At 34.4% G+C, this 22,028-nt stretch overlaps 1 long non-coding RNA gene across 1 annotated transcript in view; it reads right to left on the bottom strand.

Annotated features, from left to right (window-relative positions):
* Positions 1–1,133: 1,133 nt before the first annotated feature.
* The window catches only part of LOC145684705 (uncharacterized), a 66,752-nt gene continuing 45,857 nt past the window's right edge, over positions 1,134–22,028 (bottom strand). Inside the window, exons 2-3 of the long non-coding RNA XR_014131371.1 lie at positions 8,736–8,824; positions 1,134–1,467 (exon numbers count right to left, since the gene is read on the bottom strand). This is a non-coding gene — a long non-coding RNA (uncharacterized LOC145684705). The remainder of the gene's footprint in view (positions 1,468–8,735; positions 8,825–22,028) is intronic.

Here is a 22,028-nt window from a genome sequence, read left to right as displayed (position 1 = left end):
CATGCAGTAGTTGTGATCTATGAACAGTTGTGAGCCGTTAATTGACTTCACACATGGATGCCTTGTTTTCGAAAATGAAGCGGAATCTGCCCCATGTTTAGGAACGTTTTTATGTCAGCACTCATATGCTAACGTGTGGGCGTCTAATGCTATCTGAAAACATAACACTTTGTGCCAGGTTGACACAACTGACAACCCAATGACCGCAAATGCTGATTAGTTTCATTTTCTATGTTAGTGTAAAGTAAAAAAACAAAGAAAGTAAGTGTCAGAAAGGACAAGTTATATCAAACGGTCTGTAGAATGTTTCTTTTTACGGGAAACCAACTTACGTCCATCTGTTTCGTTTCCATTAACAACCTTACTTTATACAGGGTGGCCCAAAAGTAGGTATACAGTCCCGTACCGATTGAATTATGGCATTTTATATCATTTACATATTTTACCCATACAGGTTAATTTAGTTTCTTCATTATTTGTTCTTAATTTATTTTCACTTATACCTTAAGCTCAGAAAAAAATCATATCAAATAAATTCATTAACTTAATCAATTAAAACGTCATGCTTGGTCGATTCAGATCTGTATACCTAATTCTGCGCCACTCTGTAGATTGGAGTTTACTGATCTTTATTCAAGTAGTTTCTATTGGTTTGTGATGTTGAAAAACGCCAGAAACTGCATTGCTCTACAGGGAATTAAGCCAGAGCCACGCGTACCCAATGCACAAAAACTTATCTTTTAGCCGCAACTAATTTATGACCATTATGACAATAATTCAGACTGACAGATTTTTATGTTTTAGATTTCAACTCGATGAAGAAACAAACCTCTAAACCTTTCAAAACTGATTTTCTTCCAATCTTAAAAAATGTTTCGACTTGTATAGTTTAGGGAGTTAGAAGGGTTGTAACAAAAAAATATATATTGAAAAGGTTTTATATTCGCATTTTACACCATGTTCATTTCAATGGATATACAGACTGAAGTGATTCGACATTCTTATTCATGAAAGTGTTTGAAGCATACTTTTCTTAGGCAAAAACATATGTGTACTTCTCGCATTAAAGGTGAATCTTGTTGTGAATTTGGAAACTTTAGACAATACATCATGAATTGAAACACTATGGAAAATACAATTTCTATTTTATTTGTATATTTATGTAATTTGCCTGAATGTAGGAAGTATAGGTTTGTAATTTCAACAATAAAATCCATACAAAAATTATATTCCTATATGCGTTGTGAAAAATTATCAATTGGATCATTCTTGCTGATAATTGAAGTCTGTTGGAATATTCAAATCTAGATGAACAAATATTTCTTTCTCTACAGAAAATCCTGTTAGTTTTTCAACTCAATTGATTCGTTACTTGACATTTCGGACGTATAACCTGCTTCTTCTTCTTCACTAGTAATGTCCTCCTCATGACGTCTATATCGTGGCCATTTGTGGCTGCATCAGCACCTGAAACATAATTTATGTTGATAGAGTTGGTATATTATCAACATTTACCACAAAATGAGAAACGATTATTATGTGTAAATAGCTATACTTCCATTTCAATTATAGAAAAGCCTTACACTTAGAGTAGAACAGAAGTTATATTGCGGTTGCTTACGAAGAAACTCAATTTTTTTTCAATCTTTGAAAATTTCTGGCGCTATTCATGTGACGTTAATAAATGTATAGCTAAAGATATGGCTGCAATGAAATTGCGCATACTTTTCCGGTTTCATCAGTTTTATCTGATAAGGCATAAAAACTCACACCAGTTCGTCCGAGAAATATTACAGACTCTATTAATCAAATTATTGAAGAGAAGACATGATAGAGAAAAGTTCCTATTTATAAATGAAGAAGCTAAGATTATCGTCTTAACATGTGCGAGTAACATTAGGTACGAACAATGATAACATTTACTTTATATAGTCGTAGTGTATGTAAAAAATACATAATACTGTTTCTAACTAATTATAGTATATTCTAACTAGATTTAGGAAGGTGATTTAACATATATTGACAGATTCTATATTATTAATAAGTAAATAGTGTAATTTTGCAAGGATTATAAAAATGAAATGAAATCTTTAAGTTTTACGTCCCATTGGAGTGCAGTGTAATTTATATGAGGAAGTAGTATACTCACATCGTTGTATTATATTAATGGTATTGTAATTTAACTTTATTGTATCGCACATATTGTAACAAGTATCCTATTATATGACCGGGGAAAAACAAACGTTAACTACAGACCTTAATAAATTTACCAAAGCAAAGCTTTACGACAATGGAGAAAATTATTCACTTTCATATTCAATTGTCAATTTTTCCATAAAATTTGGCTAGTGGTGGGAAGTATGTTACTATATTGCTATTATTATTTTTAACATTGAGAATGTCATCATAATGGTTTGCTTCGTTTTATTTAGGTTTCCACTCAGAATATGGGCTAAAGAACCCTCAGTTGCTCCTCGAATGACAAATAGGGCGGAAGCATTTCATAAACATTACAATTAATAATTCTATTCACTGGGTCCAGACATTTATCAGGTGATCTCATCTTTTTTGAAGATACAATCAGAAACAAAATTGAAATTAAGATCAATTGCGAAAGGAGATACCAGTATACAAAGAAATGAAAATTTAAAGAAACATAACTTTATATTGAAGCAGTATGAAATGCTTAAAGGTGATACATGTTCAGATTAAGGTATCATGACTTATTGTATCTACTGATCAAATTACATTTAGTTAATCCTCAATATAATCTTCTCTTTCTGCGAAGGCGTGTTGGTTCCGATATGTCTGGATTTATTCTGTCCTAAAGTTAGCTACTTCTCAGACTCGCGATGCGGCTCGTAATACTTGAGCTATGCAGACATATCGTATGCAAGATCGGAGGTCTGTCGTACTGATTACGAACGAAGTCTTTCTCTCTAGTCACTGAGCTACTATCTGCCGTAAACTACAAGAGCAGGCCGTTAAACTATCGGAGGATTAACTGTCCACGACTAATCTCCTCTACCAATTCACTCTGTTTCGTTGTTGACCTGGTATTTAAAGATCCAATTTTCCTGGTGATGTTGCGTACTCGAGCTACGTGCTGACATACACTTGAGGTTAGAGATGGTTGGATAATCGGGAAAGGAACTCTCTCAGCTTGTACACAATGGCATACTTCATTACATAAGCGTAAACAAACACTTATTCAATTCACCAAGGAAATCACAAAAATACAAAAGAAAACATAGCCTGAATTCTCAGGCAGAAATGAATTCATTTGTAAGGACTGTCCTTCCGTGTGTTTGTTATTCTTAGTGCAACCAAAACAGTTTTATGTAATTTAAAAAAAAACAGTATCACAACATTAATGACAGTTCCTCATGGAACATAACGTTTTTCAGTTTTCAGTCAATCAGTAGATCGATGGGTGAGAAATCCATACCAACCAATAATCAATAAACACTGATCTCTTTACAGTAGTATGTATTGTATTACATTTTTTCTTGAAGGAATTTACCCAAATAAATAAAAACTTTAAATTAATTCTCGCTTTGAAATTAATTCAAATCAATAACATTTCCTGACAGCAATAAATCTAAATAAAATGTTATCTGTATGCTTCTCAGGATCCAAATTTCCTACAAAAGGAAGACAATTACCGAAACTACATAAACCAATACAAATATAAGTTATATACTGGTTATTAGCTAGTAGATGATTAAGAATACTTGCTATCTATGGGATTTTACAGCAAACATATCAGGCAAATGTAAACACTATAAACAAAAAATCAGCAGACTTTAGTAGCTGAGAAAAAGTTACCATTGGTTTTGTATGTCTATGATAGTGAACCAGTTACGTGTGGTGCTGTTTTAGTTTGAGTAGCAGGTCACGATTGGCAAAAGATTCTTCGGCATTGACAAATACTAAAGTAATATTAGCACGCGATAGTAATATGTACATCATCATACTCATGGCATAGGTTTTCCCGGGTTCTCCTGTTTCCTTTCACATTATCATTCCACGTATTATTTCATAATCATCAGTCTTCTTTAACCTAATGATATAATCATAGGACGTATCACTTTTACATATACTCGGCCAATATCGGCAGTTGATCGTTTTCTAGTAATGTCTGTTAATCATGGGAATGATTTTTCCATTTTCCCTTCATAGAATAGACCTTAGTATCTGAGTATATTTGTTTGGATTTTTCCTTAGGTACATGACAAGGAAACACATAAAAATATTTTAACTGGTCGAAAGACATACAGAAATCGACGCCCTTGCTGTAACAGTATTCAAAGTTGCTACGCTTGTTATTTCCTTAAGTATAAAAGAGCAGAATTGAAAATTTTTTGCCATTTCATTATATATTTCCTCGGATACAGAGCTTATTAGGTCCTGAATTCTATTGGAAGTTCTAGAAATGTAGCTGCGTGCATTAAAGGGTTTATAAGTTTCATATATTTTGCAAATTCAACAGTTCAATGTAGTTGCTTTTCATTGACTCGCTATTATCTTCATGTCTTCGAAGTTCCAATTTCTGCTTTGCTAAAGAAAACCTCTGTCACTAATTATTCTCTTTTTACCTTTGTTTTTACATTTTAATAATGTTTAACTAGGACATATTGATGTTGCTAATTCACTTAAGTGACAATCGTTGTGCAATCGAATGTCTATAACACAATATTTGGATGGAAATAATTTTGGGGTTATTCATGATACCCACTATTTATATCACTGAATTCTGAGACGTTGCAAACTCTTTCCTAGTAACAAAATAAACATAACTAAATGGCAATTTATTACTTAACGAATACTCAATTAACCGATTCGTAGAATGATGATGACTACTTTGCGAGTGCCTACTGTAAAATCTTGTTTTCGTTTCAAGTTCTGTAAGGAGAGAGGTAGGTCTGGCTTTTATAATAACCTTACATTATTATAAAATTCAATGTACCGACAGGTCCCAATTTCCTTGGTGAATCATACACTGGCTGGTTCATTTCTAAGCAAGAGAGTTTCCGAATTCGTGAACCTGGAACAGTTTATACTCACCTGTTCCTTTTTCATATTTTTTTCACAGATTTAACTAGGTATATGAAACGTAAATCTTCACGATGTTTTTAAATGATAAAATATCACATACAATGTTATAGCGAAAGAATAAAGAAATATCTTTATTCTTTAACAAATTAAAATTATATAAACAAACTGAACTGTATGAAGCACTAAATTGTACTCTGCCCAATACAGTAGATGGAAGAGGTCAAACGCACAGTTTCCTTCGTTCCTCGTTATATTCGTATCTGCTCGGATTTATTCGGAAGAAAATATTCCTCGCACCACCAACAACAACTGAATGTTGAACGTCGTCGCACCCTTGTAGAACAGACGATGTGGTGCTTGTATGTAGTAAGGCAGCGAAAGGGCCTTTCCTTAGAAAATACAGGGTTTAGAATAATGTAAATCTTACTTAGAGGCCCCAAAACGGAGGGAAGAGAGTGTTCTGTCTGTCATAAAGAAAAATCGCTACTGCAGTGAACGAAGTTTTCAATAGATAAATATGGCATATATGTATATATATAATGTTAGTTGAAGCAAAGTTTCACAGGAAGCTGATGTTTGATTACTTAATATTAATCAAGAAGATTTAATATTGTCACTTTTCCATGTGTTTTTTCCATGGTAGCCATTCTGCTACATATCAGGACTCAAATAGTTTATTTTGTGTCTTCAGATGGAAAGTTACCCTATTAACAGTGGCATCTGGTGTCCATCTAAGGTACCAGATGTCCTCAACTAAAACATTTCCCTATTAGCAAAAGAAATAATATGATAAATTACATGAGCATTGAAATGGACACTATTTCTAAAGATTTCATGACCTACATCTTTGATTCCAAACAAAGATTATAAAGTCACACTGATACTTTAGAAATAGTAAAGGTTGGTAAAATGTTCACCCCAGTATGATTCATGGTTGTAGGCTCTTACGAAGTTCTTTCTTTATTAGCAGACGTATAGTGTTGTTTAAAGGTAATACAAAGACAAAAAGATCCAGTACCACTTACGTAGGGTTGCCATAGTTTTTCATCCAAAATTCGGACAAGTCTTAAAATGACGACCCATCAAAGAAACAGAATATTTTGAAATTTCTTAATTAAAATTCACCTTTTTAGGTTATCACACAATTGTTTACTGTAATACTTAAAACACCATTGGAAACTAACATGTTTTATATTTTTTCATTAACACAATGTAATAAATCATGCCATTAAATTACGTATATTATATCTAACCAAAAGAACTCTGGAATGGAAAAATTATACTTTGTTAAAAGCACAACCTACTTTATTAATAGCAACTAAAATATAAGTTATATGATGAAAAAACAATTCTTTTCGCCCGAAATTTTAGCGATTCCTGACTCGGAAATTTTTGGGCAGCTCCGAAAGCTGTAAAATAAAGACTTTTCCTGTTTCATGCTTTGTACGATACGGACAAGGACACGAACCCAAAAATACAAACAATCCGTCCAAAATACGGACATTGGCAACCCTACACTTACGTATAAATCTATATATATAAAAGAGAACGTACAAAATCCTTTGTCCGCTCATCACGCTAATACGGCTGAACCAATTTCTTTCATTTTTGGGGGGTTATTAGGATTTGGACCCTAGATGGTTTTTATCATATCACTTTAATTTTTAATTACCAGTGTCTTGAGATAATTGACCATTCAAGTGTCCATAACGTACAAATACTTTGTTATTAGTTCATCATAGGTAAAAATAAACGTATTTATATGCAACCCGCATGACCGTGTCACTCGGCGGGTTAACATAAATGACAGGCGATATACAGCGGAAAATAGCTTGAATCTTCTGTTTAAAATTTTTTAATTGATTTGCTTATTTTTACAGACACTTTTACAATATGCCAGCACCGGGATGACCGCAGCGAAGCGGGGCGGGTTAACATAAATGACAGGCGATATAATGTTAAGATTTACTGCAATCTTCTATGGTTTTTATCATATCACTTGAAAGCGAAAAAGTAAAAATTATCTAAGTAACAAAGTTTATTGCGTTCCGGGGTGACCGCAGCGAAGCGGGGTGAACGCTGCTAGTTCTAATATATAAAAATAATGTAGTATATTAAATTATTCAACGTAATGTTTATTACCTCTCTTTTATTTTCTTTATTCGTAATTTATATAGCAGTTGGCGCTAACAACAAACCTAGAATAGGTATTTGCAGAAATTCCACTGACATTCTTAATGATATCATCCGATTTGCGATGGACCCCAAGACCTGCATAGCTGGCAAGGATAACAATCTGTGCCCGGATCCAAAAATAAAGATTTATTTCCACCGGTAAGTTTTAAAGTTATGGCAGTTCTTTTAAAGTTAAAGGCAAATTATTATAGTTTATATATGCAGTCGAAGCTGGTTCAAAATCCTTCCAAGCTCGTAATATATTCCTGCGTATTCACTTTTGGACTAACGCTGACCAACAAAAACTCTGGAGTCAATCCATTCTAAGTGATCAAGCATGTGCCGCTCGACCATCTCCAAAAAATCTAATTTTTCATGATGTTTATCCTATATCAGGGTACTTCAAAACCACAATTAATTATTTTTTACAACATCCCATAGCGACACAGGGGCTGGCGCAATTTTGCGTGTTTTCGATTTTAGGCGTTTACTTTGTTTTGAATATTTCAGCATACATTTGTCCTAACCCCAAATTGAAAATTGCTGGACGTCTCCAACTCGTGCAGAGCTAAAACTTGGATCTCTTAACATTTTTGTCTAAAACCACTTGAAGGGGGTAAAATTATTGTCTGAATTAGCAACATATTTGGACAATGAAAACATGTTTGGCAAGAGAAAACAACTGACGTAGAGGTCTGAATTTGTGTGTGCATGTAGTTCGGGAACATAAGTTAATACACAAAAATTTACAGACCTGTAGCTGCTCCCAAAGGCCTGAAAAAATCGTAAAGTTGGGGAATTATGTCAATTTAGCATATTTCACTGTCCAATATCTCCAATGGGCCTAGAAAAAAACTGAAATTTTGGGAATAGTTAGTCCTCTAGTATACCATAACAGACAACAAAGCGCGTTTTGTGTTTTTGAACAGAAGGGAGTCAAAGCATTAAGTAATGACGTCATACTCTAGGAGGTCTTTTGTTCATAAAATCTTTTTTGGACATTGAAAACATGTTTGGGAAGAGGAAACAACTTACGTAGAGGCTTGAGTTTGTGAGTGCATGTAGTCCGGGGTCATAAGTTAATACACAAAAATGTACAGACCTGTAGCTGCTCCCAAAGGCCTGAAAAAAGTCGTAAAGTTGGGGAATTGCCAATTTAGCATATTTCACTGTCCAATATCTCCAGTGGGTCTGGATTTTAAAAATCTGAAATTTTGGGAATAGTTAGTCCTTTAGTATACCATAACACACAACAAAGCGCGTTTTGTGTCTTTGAGCAGAAGGGGGTCAAAGTACTAACTAATGTCATACTCTAGGAGGTGTTTTGTTCATAAAATCTACTGGAAATTTGTTAGTGTTTACAGCGAGTAAGTGTTCACTGACTTGAGAATGTAGATCAAAAGAAAGGACAACAGTCTCCTGCATGAGTTGACAGGTAAAACAAGAATAAACATGATTGAGTATCATTGATATAACAAGCAGCAAGAACAAGGAATACTTACGGTCAAGGGCATTTTGACTTTCCTCGCCTTCTGCTCAAAGCGGCATTCTTCACCAGTACTGCTGTGGGTCTGATAAGACAGTGTTACAACTAGAAGAAAGAAACGAGCTTGAGAGCCTTGACTGGACTAACCATTCATCCTACTTTATTTTACTTCACAAAAACAAATTTTCAGTAGATTTTATGGAAAAAAACACCTCATACAATATGACGTCATTACTTAATGCTCTGACCCGCTTCTGCTCAAAAACACAAAACGCGCTTTGTTGTGTGTTATGGTATACTAAGGGATTAATTATTCGCAAAATATCAGATTTTTTATCCAGACCCATTGGAGATATTGAACAGTGAAATATGCTAAATTGGCATAATTCCCGAACTTTACAATTTTTAGGCCTTTGGGAGCAGCTACAAGTCTGTAAATTTTTGTGTATTAACTTATGATCCCGGACTATAGGCACACGCAAATTCAGACCTCTACGTAAGTTGTTTCCTTTTCCCAAACATGTTTTCAACGTCCAAAAATGTTTCTACTGTAGGCCATGATTTCACCCACTTCAATTGGTTTTAGGCAAAAATGTTGAGATCAAAGTTTTAGCTCTGCCACAACTTGGAGACGTCCAGCAATTTTCAGTTTGTTAGGGTAAATAAATGCTGAAATATTCAACACAACGTAAACGCCAAAATCGAAAACACGCAAAATGGCGGCAGCCGTTGCGTCGCCATGGGATATTGTAAAAAATAATCAATCGTGGTTTTCAAGTACCCTGATATAGGGTAAACATTCATGAAAAAATTGGATTTTTCTGAAAAGACGAGCGGCAATTTTTCTTTCTTCTCGATCACTTTGCATGGATTGGCCCTCTGGCGTATAAATGTCATGTATTTTGTTGAAATTGGAATCGGAAACAAAGTTATAAGATTATATTTCTAGTAGTAGCCTAATAAATTGCATTTGCTTATCAAGTTCTCTATTCCAGTACAGCTAACGTCACTTTAGTACAAAATTAATTATATTTATGAAACAAGCAGATGATATCAATATTTCAAATATTATCTACAATAAGAAATAAATTGAGACACAATCATCCACTCAGAAACTAGAACTAAAAATAAATAATTTTAACCCAAATTTTCCTTTTCTAAAAGAAATGGCCTTGATTCTCGTTGTTCTGGCGCTGGCTCCCACACGGGAGGGTCCCACAAGTTGTCTCTAAAATCTGATTGTCATATACCACGCCTGATAGAGCATCATGAGAAATGAAAATGAGTAAACTTTAAGGTGCTATGGACCAGAAGGATAGGAGCTACACGGCTTCAAAATTTGAATATCCAAAACAATATATCATGGAATTAGGGTGAATTCGCCAATAGTCGACCGCTGAAAGAAATCTTACTTCTAAACATTTATGAAACTTGATGATTTCATAATATTTGACAAAATTGAATTGTTTGTTTTCTTTGGGTTCTTTTGTACCATAAATTGGGTTAACTGCTCACTTTTAAAATTTTGCAGTGATATAAAATTACGATTTACGAAAACTCATCAAAATTCCCACTTGTCGACCATCGTCGCTCAGTAGTAGACCGACTTCATGTTATTAGTCGACCTCGCGCAATTTCTATCGTTTCTATTGGGTAGAAGTAATTGATTGCCTTACATGATGTTTGGAAATTGTAATTTTCGTGAGATTTGAACTTGACAAAACGATGATACAGATTCTATTTAATTTTCTTTAAGGTTTTCTGCTTAGTGATTATAAATGAAAGAATCAGGCTATTAGGGTTTGATACAGAGCTACTTTATTTGGAATAATGGATTTGAATGTTAAATGTTTTCTCCACGTGAAACAAGATTTCTCTCCTGCTTATATGCACACGTTATCTTGTCACTTATATTATGGCTTTACAAATTCTAAAGAAAATACGAGTCACTAATATTTTAGAAAATCCTAAGTGTTCACGTTTCCCCCGTGTGAAATAATTTTTCTCCTGTGTTACTTGAGAACTTCGAGTTATCTTCTCATATATGATAAGGTTTGTCTCCCGAGTTAGCGTTCTCTTCTGAGTTACTTGAGCACATTGAATTATCTTGTCATGTAATAACAGTTAAGTTCCTGATTATTTGTTCAAATAATTTATATGGTACAATCAGGGCACAGGAACAGCTTATCTGCATGAACTTCTCATGCATAGCCAGATAAATCGGTACATCGTCGATGGAACCATTTATCACACAGATCAAAACCCACTGGTTTATTCCCACTTTCCAAAGCAAAATCGTTAATTATCACTCCACATCCTGCGCATACGACTCCGTCGCCGTAGTCAATTACATCTTCTTCATTGTGATGTTCTTCAACAACAGCAGTGGTAGTCTTCTTCGATCTTCGGATTTTCCAGCTTGTTGCTCTTTTTTGCTGTTCTTTCATCTCTTTTGCGTTTCTTTTCCTCCTCTAGTTTCTTCTGTTCTTGTTTAGCAGTCGGTACTCGGCGATATTCTTCTGAGCTAATTGCAAACGGTATCTTCTCTACTTTCCTCTTAGGCTTTTTGACTGGACTTTTCCGCAAGAACATATGCTTTTTAAAAAGTTGTCGTTATATATATATATATATATATATATATATATATATATATATATATATATATATATATATATATATATTGGTCTGATAGTTTTAGGTGTTGTTGCGATATTCTTCTGACTTGATTCACCTGGTCCAGCACCAGCATCGCTTTCAACGTCCTTTGTTTCTTGCTGTGCTTCTGGTATAGAAATCAAAGCTTCAGTAGGAGGTTCTTTGGGATAATGAGTATCCTTCATAGGTTCAACGTCATCCAGTGGAGTTGATGTGTTACATTTCTTCTCATTTTATGGTACAAATTCTGGAATAGAAGCTTCCTTTCTCAGAATAATTAGAGGACTATCTGATTCTGTTGTTGGAGCAGATATAACTAATTATTGGTTTCGCACAATATTGGTTTCCTCTTTCTCCTGTGCTACAATGACCTAGGATTCTTCAGGTTCGTTGGTAGAATAGATGCAATATTCACTCTGGTTTCATTTGTTAGACTTGGAGTGATTTCAGCAGCCAACGACTGGAGAAGATCATTTACTAAATCCTGACTAACTGTTAGAGTAGCTTGAGACAAGTATTCATTGTTATCGTCAACAACAGGGATTTCACCAACTACAACTTGTCACCTACTGGTAAGCTGGCACTTTTATAATCAGTTTTTAGTGCTTCGTCCATCGGCTCTTCCGCTGGAAGTTTCAAAACTTCAAGGAGAGTGTTAAAGTCAACCGCAGCCTTTTGAAGTTCATCCTTGTACACAGTAATAAATTTTCTTGCAGTAAGATCTTCTTTACTAACGTTTAGCTGACTGGAAGTACTCCCTGTTTTTGTATACACTCTTGACGGATTTTGTGTAGTCAACGGATTCTGGATTGAAAGGATACAGTCCACAATTGCGAAATCCATTGTTTATTATGGACGGTGTAGTTTCTGTTTCTAGGACCTTTGCAATAAGTGGTGCAAACTGAACTGTTGTAATGGAAGATAAATTATGTTCCGTTAGATAGCTGCGGACAACGATTTTCCAATTTGTTTTTAACGCCCTAAAGACGGATACATTGTATGGTTGCAAAATATACGTTGCACGAGGTTACAGGACATGCAATATGATCTCGTAGTTGTCAAAAACTTTGCTTACTTCATAAGTTAGGTGAGTTTTGTGACCATCGATGAAAAGCACTAAATGTTCCTAGAAAGGTAAAGGTCTCTCTTCCCTTATCTTAAACCTCATAAATATTCCTCCAGAATTTGGCCCACAAATTTTCCCAAATGATGGGCATAATTGAAAAGAATATTCGTCCGCGTTAAAAATTCTACGTGGATTTTCTAGAATGAAAAGATTGTTCGTACTGGTCTTAAGATCATGGTACGCGTGCTAGCCATTAGACCAGCGAGGAGGGCTTTTTGTTCTTGTGTGCAAAGCTTGGTTTACATTGAAAGAGAAAATTGTCAGAAAAAGAAAGTTGCAACTACTGTTACTGAACAAATTCCAGTCAGCAAAACGTGAATCACAGAATGAAACAGTGTGGTCGACAGATGGCAAAAAATATTCCAATAGTCGACCAACATGAGAAACAGGTGGTCGATTTTTAGAATATGTCACGAAATCGAAAATGTTATGCATGCATGTTGAAAAACAGACATTAATGCCAAATAGGGAATAATTTGAAGCAATTTAACGCATTCTCAAATAATCCAATAATCGACCATCCTTGGTCGGCAATTGGTTTGTATGGGAAAGAAAAATATGCCAAATTCCGACCACATTTTAACGCGTATTTTTTCATTTAATACTTTCCAGTTATTGACAAATTATGCTGATACAGTTTCTAGACGAACTTAGTTATGTAACAAAAACATTTCTTACCTCACGTACTATCTATATCCTAAGAAAAACGAGAAACATCGGGAGCAGAAGATTCTCATTACACGCTGTCGTAAACTGCGCTCTTGAGTCGTAATTCTACAGGTACGTCGAAATTTATCGGTCGAAGACGACCATCTAGACAAGAGAGAGTGTAACAATGAATGCTATTGATTGTATATGATGCAAGCTTTTTCATGAATCACTTTTCGCTCCAAAAGACCGTGTGATATATTTTATATACACAATAATATGCAAAAATGGTCGACTATTGGACGGCGGTCGACTATTGGCGAACTCACCCTATCCAAGTTTAAAGTAAATATCTTGACAACCGTTAAAGCAATCAAAACAAAAGTTACACAATATAATGAGAATAAAATGCCCTATCGAAAACCACAAGCAGTGTTGCCATAGATAAGCAGTGTTGCCAACTCAGCATAAAATTATTTTGTTTCAAATAGCACCATATATAAGTGTGCACATATTTAAAACGTACTATTATCACTAAACATAACAGTGAACTGTAGTGGTGCAGTGCTACACACTGTTGGAGCTACGTGTGCTTAAAATGTACAAAGGAGAAATCTGATATGTGACAACAGACAGTAATAAAGGAATCTGGGTGTCATACTATGAATTTAGTTCAAATGCAAAACACCGATAGTATAATATAGCAAACTGTCAGCAGTGTCACAAAATATTAATGCAGTTGAAAAACGAAATTGAGTGATGCCATTTTAACGTTCTGTGTTACCTCCGAAGCTATATAGGACGGGACCTATAATGTAAAGTAGGATCCGAAGCACTATAACAAAGGAAGATAAAAATGAAATGTAAGGTGAAAAGTACAACAAAAACATGTCCGAGTCGGGATTGGAACCCGCATCCCTAATAGGTCAGTTGTCTAACCTTCTAGACCACACGGCTATCGGGGCCGACTAAAAACGAAATGAGGTAGTAATAAAACAATTATATTTCCAATGTGAATATGTTAATATTACAGTGTACAAACAATCATATGGTATGTAGGAAAGGAAGTAAAGGGATATGTCACTTAACACGAAAGACAAAAACCAAGAAAGTACTCTTCAAATATTGATAAGATATTCTGGAGAACCCGTTTACAGAATTAGAAAACACGTGTTTCTTTCCTCGCTTGTATCATTTTGTTTTCGCGAATTGTCTGCTTATTCACCGAGACTACGGAAGTGTAATGCAGATCCGTCACTCTTTTCTAATGCATTCCTTTATTATCCTCTGTTGCCACATATCAGACTTCCCCATTGTACATTATCAGCATACGTAGCTCCAACAGTGTCCAACACTGTACCACAACACTTCACTGTTATGTTTAGTGATAATAGTGTGTTTTAAATCTGTGCACACTTATATATGGTGCTATTTGAAACAAAATATTTTATGCTGAGTTGGCAACACTGCTTCACCCATAGAAACGCTGTTTGTGGTTTTCGATAGGGCAATTTGTTTTCATTATATTGGGCAACTTTTGTTTTATTACTTTAACGGTTCTCAAGATACGGTATTTACTCTAAATGTACGTAATTCCATAATATAATTTTTAGGATATTCAAATTTTGAAGCCCCGTAGCTCCTATCCTTCTGGTCCATAGCACCTTAAATTTTGCTCATTTTCATTTCTCATGATGCTCTATCAGATGTGCTATATGGCAATCAGATTTTATCGAAAACTTGTGGGACTCTCCCGTGTCAGAAAAGTGGAGACAATGAATTATATTTGTGTGCGCGGAGGATAGGGGGAGAAAATATCACCTCTAATCAGCCGTTCCATCAGAGATGTGTTTCTAAAGCACATCATTTCGCAAACAGAAACTTTTTATTCTATTTCTGGTCATTTTAATGGTTGACAGATACACATATGAAAGAAGATCAGGAATAATCTGAAGAAAAAATTAAATGTTATAACATTTCAATTCAATGAAAAATACGTCACCGTCTGATACTGAATATTAAGAGGTTACTTATGAAAATCTCAGGTTGGAAGTCAAGATCAGGAACTTTTTTTTTAAACTTAATCTTACCCTCTGATGTACTGAGTTCAATTTGGAGCTACAAGATGACAAATCTTAACATGATATTATTTCTTACAAAATATGATTGTTAAACATCTATTTTTAGATTAAAAAAATACAAAGTTAATTAATGTCTAAGAGAAGAAATGGTGAACTTTGTATTCTTTGGTTAAAAACCTTTTTTTTCTGTTATGCGTTATGTAAAATAAATTGTGAATAACTTGAATCAATTGTACTGTCTTGTTCAAAACATTCACCCATCTATTTCTGAAAGGGCGTATCTTTACAAGGTACGTATGACCATTCAGACAGCTGACTTGAAATAGATGTTTACTGCTTAAGATAATTACTATTTGATTGATTTTCTTCCTTCTGTGGGGAGGACTACACGAATTTTTAGAGAGGTATGGATGATCACCAGAATTATGAAGCAAGGTTGTACTCACATGAGTAAGCTCAAATTCAGCAAGAAAACGAATATCAATCCAGTCGCTCGTGTGTATCATTAAAACAAACCTAGTACCATGATACTTGAAACCATGATACCATTAATGAAACCATGATACTTGAAAACCATATCCTCTTTTACGATCTAATGAATAGAGGACTGCGAATTTAAATGTTTGCGACAATCCTATAAATAACTATGATATTTATACATCCGTAATATTCACTACCAAAGGGATGACAACAACGTATGATAATTTTGATAAATCAACGGGCGTGTTACTGTGCACATACTCGTATGTCAATTTTTTTTATACATTTAAAAATGTGAAAACTCGCTGCATGTTGTATCTGTATCCGGGTAGCTGATAAATACACAACATGAAGAAGTGCGTGCATTTTTGGCCAAGGCTGACAAGTAATATAATTTTGCCGTAGATTATAATTATGGGTGTGGGTACATCATTTTGACTCAGACACCAAAGTAAAAACCGTACAGTGAAAACATCCTACACTACCCCACAGAAAGTTCAAGGTCTAATCGTGAAAGGGAAATGTGATGAAATTAGTATTACGATACATATTCATTGATTGTTTACAGATTTTGCCAAATTAATTAGAAAACCGCGTATTGCTACGAAAGAAAAACGACCGAAAATTGTATCAGGTAATGCTTTTCTATCACAATACCTCCTAAATTACGATTTGATATTCGTAAAAATAGATTTTAACTTGTCCCATTTCTACTTAATTGACCAGACATTTCACTCCATGATTACTACTAATGCCAGACTACTACTAAAGCGATTAATTCTTTTGCAGGTTTGATTGGAAACTGATCTAGATTTCTTCTCGACTTCAAGCACTTGAATATTATTTTAAAAATGTATTGATATTGCATAGTGTTACGTCCCAAGGCTAACACTAGTTTGATTTTAATTCGAGGATTTTTTTTAATTTAGAAAGAAAGCGAGTTACTTCCAAGTCGAAAAAACTTTTGTGTCTTTAAGAATTAGTGTGCACATACTGTACTATATGAACATAGAATTACTGATGATGAAATATAGTGTCATTACCTTTTCTAGGAAGTTATCTGAGAATAGTGTTGATGATGAACACCAGCTCGTAGACCAAACAAACCTCGATTCTATTGAGGGATGGGACTGTTCCAAGCCAAGTACTCTTCTAATTCACGGTTTCATTCAAAATGCTTTTAGTAAACCTATAGAATTTCTTAGATCAGGTAAGAATTCAGTCAATATTTGTCTCATATCCTTGAATTTTGAAATTCGAAATATTTCAATAATAATAATAATAACAAATATTAATATTAGTTTCAATTAGAAATAGAAGATTGCTTATATATTGCATTTTTATATATTCTGTCAAATTTGCACATAGATTAACTTCAGAACCATAATGTTTCAATCTTTTAAAAATCTATATAAGAAATTTTCAAATTAGAGTCTTGATGACTGTATGTGTTTGTATTTATTAACAAAAAGCCATTTGTACAATTGAAATAGTGTTTCACACCTGAGTGTGCCGTGTGTAACTTTCAAGAAATATTTAAGATCAATGAGTTTGAAGTGAGTGTCAGTTGGTTCAGTATTCTGTTTGAGTTTTCTTATGGTGATTGAGGAACGTTTGAAGCTTACAGTTGCAAGGAAAAAAGCTTAGAAATGAAATTAGCCTAAGTAGGTTTGTTCGATCTGCATTCCCCTGGAATGCGAACAACGTTCTTCTTTCAAAAACGGACTATTTTATAAAATGTAGCTAAAGAGGAGATATTGATATTTTGAATTTTAATTACTCTACACAGAAATCTCTAAGTACATATTGATTATTTCGGAATAGAATTGATTTGTTTGGTAAGAGTTTTGATAAGAGGTTTGAGTCAAAAGTAACTCCTAATTCTCTTGGGTGTTCACTTCTATGACTGGAAAACAATTTATGCTGTATGAAATGTGAATAGAAATTTTCAAGGATACTATTACGACTCATTTACTTGCCGCAACTGAGAAACGTCCATGCTCCACGGTTTCAGCTCTTCATCTTCATGTAAGTTAATTTTTGTTTTCATACCGCCCTCCTTCGCCCCCTCCCTCTCTATCCTGTCACCATACCCTCTAGCACATCTCCCATGATATAGTCCTTTGTTAGTCCTAACCAGTTGCTCTTCCTCTTTTCAATATCTAAAACTGTTCTTTTCCACCTCAACATTTCTAACATTCTCTTATTCGTTTTGCTTTCATACAACTAATTCTCTCCATCCATTTTCATTCCCACATTTCGAAACCATCCAATCGTTTTTCATCTCTTTTGTCCATGTTTCTCCCTCATATAGTACAATACTGCACACGAAGCATTTTGTGAGTCTTTTTCAGCAACTCCTTATTCAAGGTTCCAGAAATTATGGAATATCCAAATATGATGTAACGTTAATGGGAAGGTGAAAACTAACAATACAAGAATCAAGGTTACAGCCAGATATTCTGCACATGAAGAAAGCAATGAAAACTGAAATCTACTCATTCAATGTGCAATACAGAACAAACTTATAACTAAAAGCAACTGTTTTCTATATAGCATTTTTTTTTCTGGAGGGTGAATTTGGAGGTTTGGAGGTTATCAGGCAGTAACACAGTAAATCAGATAGATCATCTTCTAATTAACTACATACACTCATCTTCTACCGCCGAGCTTAGGAGTTATAGAGCCTAACACTGCAACATAGATCACTGTTTGATTAACATAGAGAGAAAATAAGTGGAAAGTTCAAATATAGTTCAAATATTAATTAAACATAAAACCGAAATGGGATACAAATAACCTGAAAAACAAGAAGTATGACAGGGTAACAAGGAAAAAGTTACAGAATGACAAAATACCTTGAAACTTTGACAATACAAGAGAAATGCTATCATGGAAGCATTATATTGAGCTTGGAAGCATTGGATGGAAGGAGACCAAGCTCAATATAAATAATCATGGAAGCATTGGAAAGATGTATTGAACACAGCAAAAAGACAGAGAAAACAAGGATTTGATGAAGAATATGAAGAGGTAATCACCAAGAAAAATGAAGAAAGGAAAAATGATACAAAGAACAGAGAAGAGTTTGGAAGAACACAATATGAGGAAATAAGCAAATAAAGTATACAGAAAGATGATGCGAGAAATGTTAAAGCAGTGGATGGAAGAAACTAAAGAACTGAGTGGAAACAATGAGTCAAGGAAATTCTAAGCGGCAGTCAAAAGGATGAACATACATATCCAAGCACAACCAACTGGATGCAAAAATGAGAAAGGAGAAATAATATCAAACGAACAAGGGATTTAAGAAAAAGTATTTTAAGGACAAAATATTTTAAAGAACAGTTAAACCAGACAAAAGTATCCAGGAGAAAGAGAAAAAGGAAAAAGTGTAAAAGAACACGAATGAAGAAACCCCGAGGGAGGCAGAGGACAACAAAATACAATTCAAGTGACGAAGAAGTTAAAAATGCTACTAGGAAGCTCAAAAACAACGGAACATCTAGAGAAGGCTAAATAAGAACGGAGTTAATAAAGTGTGCAGATATGAAAATAATTAAATACATATCACTAAGAAGTACTGAGCCTTTGAAGTTTTAAATTGAGATATTCTGATGTGGAAACAATATTATGAAATCATATATGCACCCTTTTGTTCGACGACCTTCTACCATTTTTCTGGCAACACCATTGTCCCGTCGTAAAGAACTTCTGTGGTTTCTTATCTAAACATTGTGACACATGGTTTTCAAAGGTTTGTTTTAAAATTAACTCAGCACCATTGAAGGATTTCTGCAGATACAGAATCAAATTACAGTCTGATGGTGCCAGACACAGTGGGTGCATTAAAATTCCCCAGGTAACTTCTCTCAATTTCTGACGGGAAGGTAAGAATGTTTGCCATCTGGTGTTGTCAGCATGGTGTACGACACCCTTTCACTTGACCAGTTCTGGCCGTTCCTGAGGTACACTGATGCTAATTCTCGACAGCACAGGTCCGAATCTATGCTTCTGGTCAGAGGCAGCAACTCATGATGCACGATGTCCTGCTATCTGAACAAATGCATAGCATAACCTTCCAGGATTCAAGTATGGGCTTTGCCACAGCCTGTGAAGTTTCTCCTCTCTTCTGACCAATATTTTTTCGCACATTTTTGTCGTATGTTATTCATCTCCTACCATTCGTCATCAACTACTTCAGAAATGGCTCGAATTCGTTACATTTCAGTAGAAAATCGTAGATGTAAATTCGATCAAGATGTTTTAATTAGTTCATATTCACCCAAATATCCAACTTATTTTTGTATCAAGTTGTCTACAAATGGCTTAACGCTGTTTGGTGGTGGATGTTTAGGTCATTAGCAACGTCATTGCTGCTTACATGCCACTCTTGCTCTACTTTTGCCAGAATATTATCCATTTTTTGCTGTGATTAGTTACCCACTGTGAGGAGTATCTTGGGCATTGCAATTTCCACAACGAAAGTGACTTATCATCTGTTCGCTGTTGATTTAGAAAGTATCTTGCCCATAAATAGTATATTTTTTTCACGTGACTGTTCAATATTTACACCATAATCGAAATAAAATTGAAAACAAAATTTTGTGCACTTTTGCGGAAAGTTCAGTCATTTACATGGAGCAATACCTTATGTCTAATTGTAAAAATTACAGTACTTTATGAACATTTGCTATCTCCAACTCTTAGCTGTCAAATGACGTCATGTCTGCTCACTGCGACTTGTATTCTCTGAGAGTTGAGGCACTAACATCATTTTGTGTGCAAAAGACTCAATACGTTTTATACTACGTGATATAAGAAGACATGGAACGAGAAAGTAACAATCCCAGATTCTAATGGAGAGCCCAGACTATATCAAATTCATAAAAGACAAATTGTTCAAATTACAAAGGTATAACATTATTAAACACACACAACATTGAAACTCTTCATAGATATACTTAACAACACAATAATAGAATATGCAGAGGAGATAAGCTGTTTGTGCTGAAATGAATCATACAGAAATACGAACGTGGAATAGGCCTACATCGGCACATTCTGTTTATCAACTACAAGCAAGTGTTTAACAATATAAGCATAAGCAAATTACTACAGCCATTGGTATGTGTCAAAATTCAAAAAAAAAAAAAAACTAGTAACTTAGTCAAAATAAACCTAGATTATACCACAGTAAAAGTGAAAATAGATCGTATAAGAGAAGGGTTCTGGCATAACAAGAAGTAAAACACACTACGGATTATATATAATCAAATTCATATTAATGTGAATATGTGATGATGATTGATGTAGTTATGAGAAATAATAATAATAATAATAAGTTTTTGATATGTGATATATTGGATTGAAATTATGTGAAAACGAAGAATATTATTTATTTGATATTATATACACTGAATTATCTTTATCAGATCAATGTTAAAAGTATATTCTAAATTTTCATTTCTTTCAGTACAACTTACAATTCATTTACACTTTTAAATATAAAATTATTTCTATATTGTGTTGACTCTTTCCTTTGATGTATTTGTTAATGAATAAACATACAAATTATTCATTTACCCGAATATCTAAAGATTGCCTCAAGGGACGTCAATTTATGCGCACTGCCTTTCATCACCTTTGCCTTCGACTCATTGAATCAGGAATTCAATGACTGATGTCTTTGAACAATACCACAGGACTCGTCACCTAGAGGGGAGAGTTCGATTGCGATAACGATGTAGAAAGGTACACTACGCGGTACACGATTTTCGGCGCAAAAACTTTGTTGAAAAGCTTAAAGCATTTTAACTTACGAATTCTTTTATAGACAACAACAATGATTTTGTGATATGGAACCGTTCATGTTTCAATTTATTTCACATCGAAGTTCATCTGGATTCTGGATTCTGTTGCTTTTGCGCCGAGTTTTTCCAAAGCTATTTGACCGTTCATAATCCAGACTCATATTAAAGAGGATGGATGTCATACACAGTGAAGACCATCAATGAAGTATCGCCAAATGTTCCATGCAAGTGCTATAAGACTTTTCCCACCTAAGTTCATCCTTTCTCTTTCACCCTCTAACAATTTGTTTCTATTTGAAAAGTGTTAAATTTAATTTTATTAAGCAACCCAAGTCACAATTCCATCACCTCTTGCTCTTAAGATTTTAGTTTACAAAATCCTGAGATAGGCTTGTCAGTTCTAATTCCCCAAGCTCTTAATTTCTTTAGTTATGCCGAGCTACAAAAGACGAGGAGACCATACTGCACACTAGGAAAGCATACGGTAATTTCAAACATTGATAAAC

This window comes from Thermobia domestica, chromosome 5, assembly GCF_964235325.1.
Source record: "Thermobia domestica chromosome 5, izTheDome1.hap1.1, whole genome shotgun sequence".
NCBI classification, from domain to species: Eukaryota; Metazoa; Arthropoda; class Insecta; order Zygentoma; family Lepismatidae; genus Thermobia; species Thermobia domestica.
The sequence above is the reverse complement of the archived record's forward strand: the minus strand, read 5'-3'. Positions and strand labels throughout refer to the sequence as shown.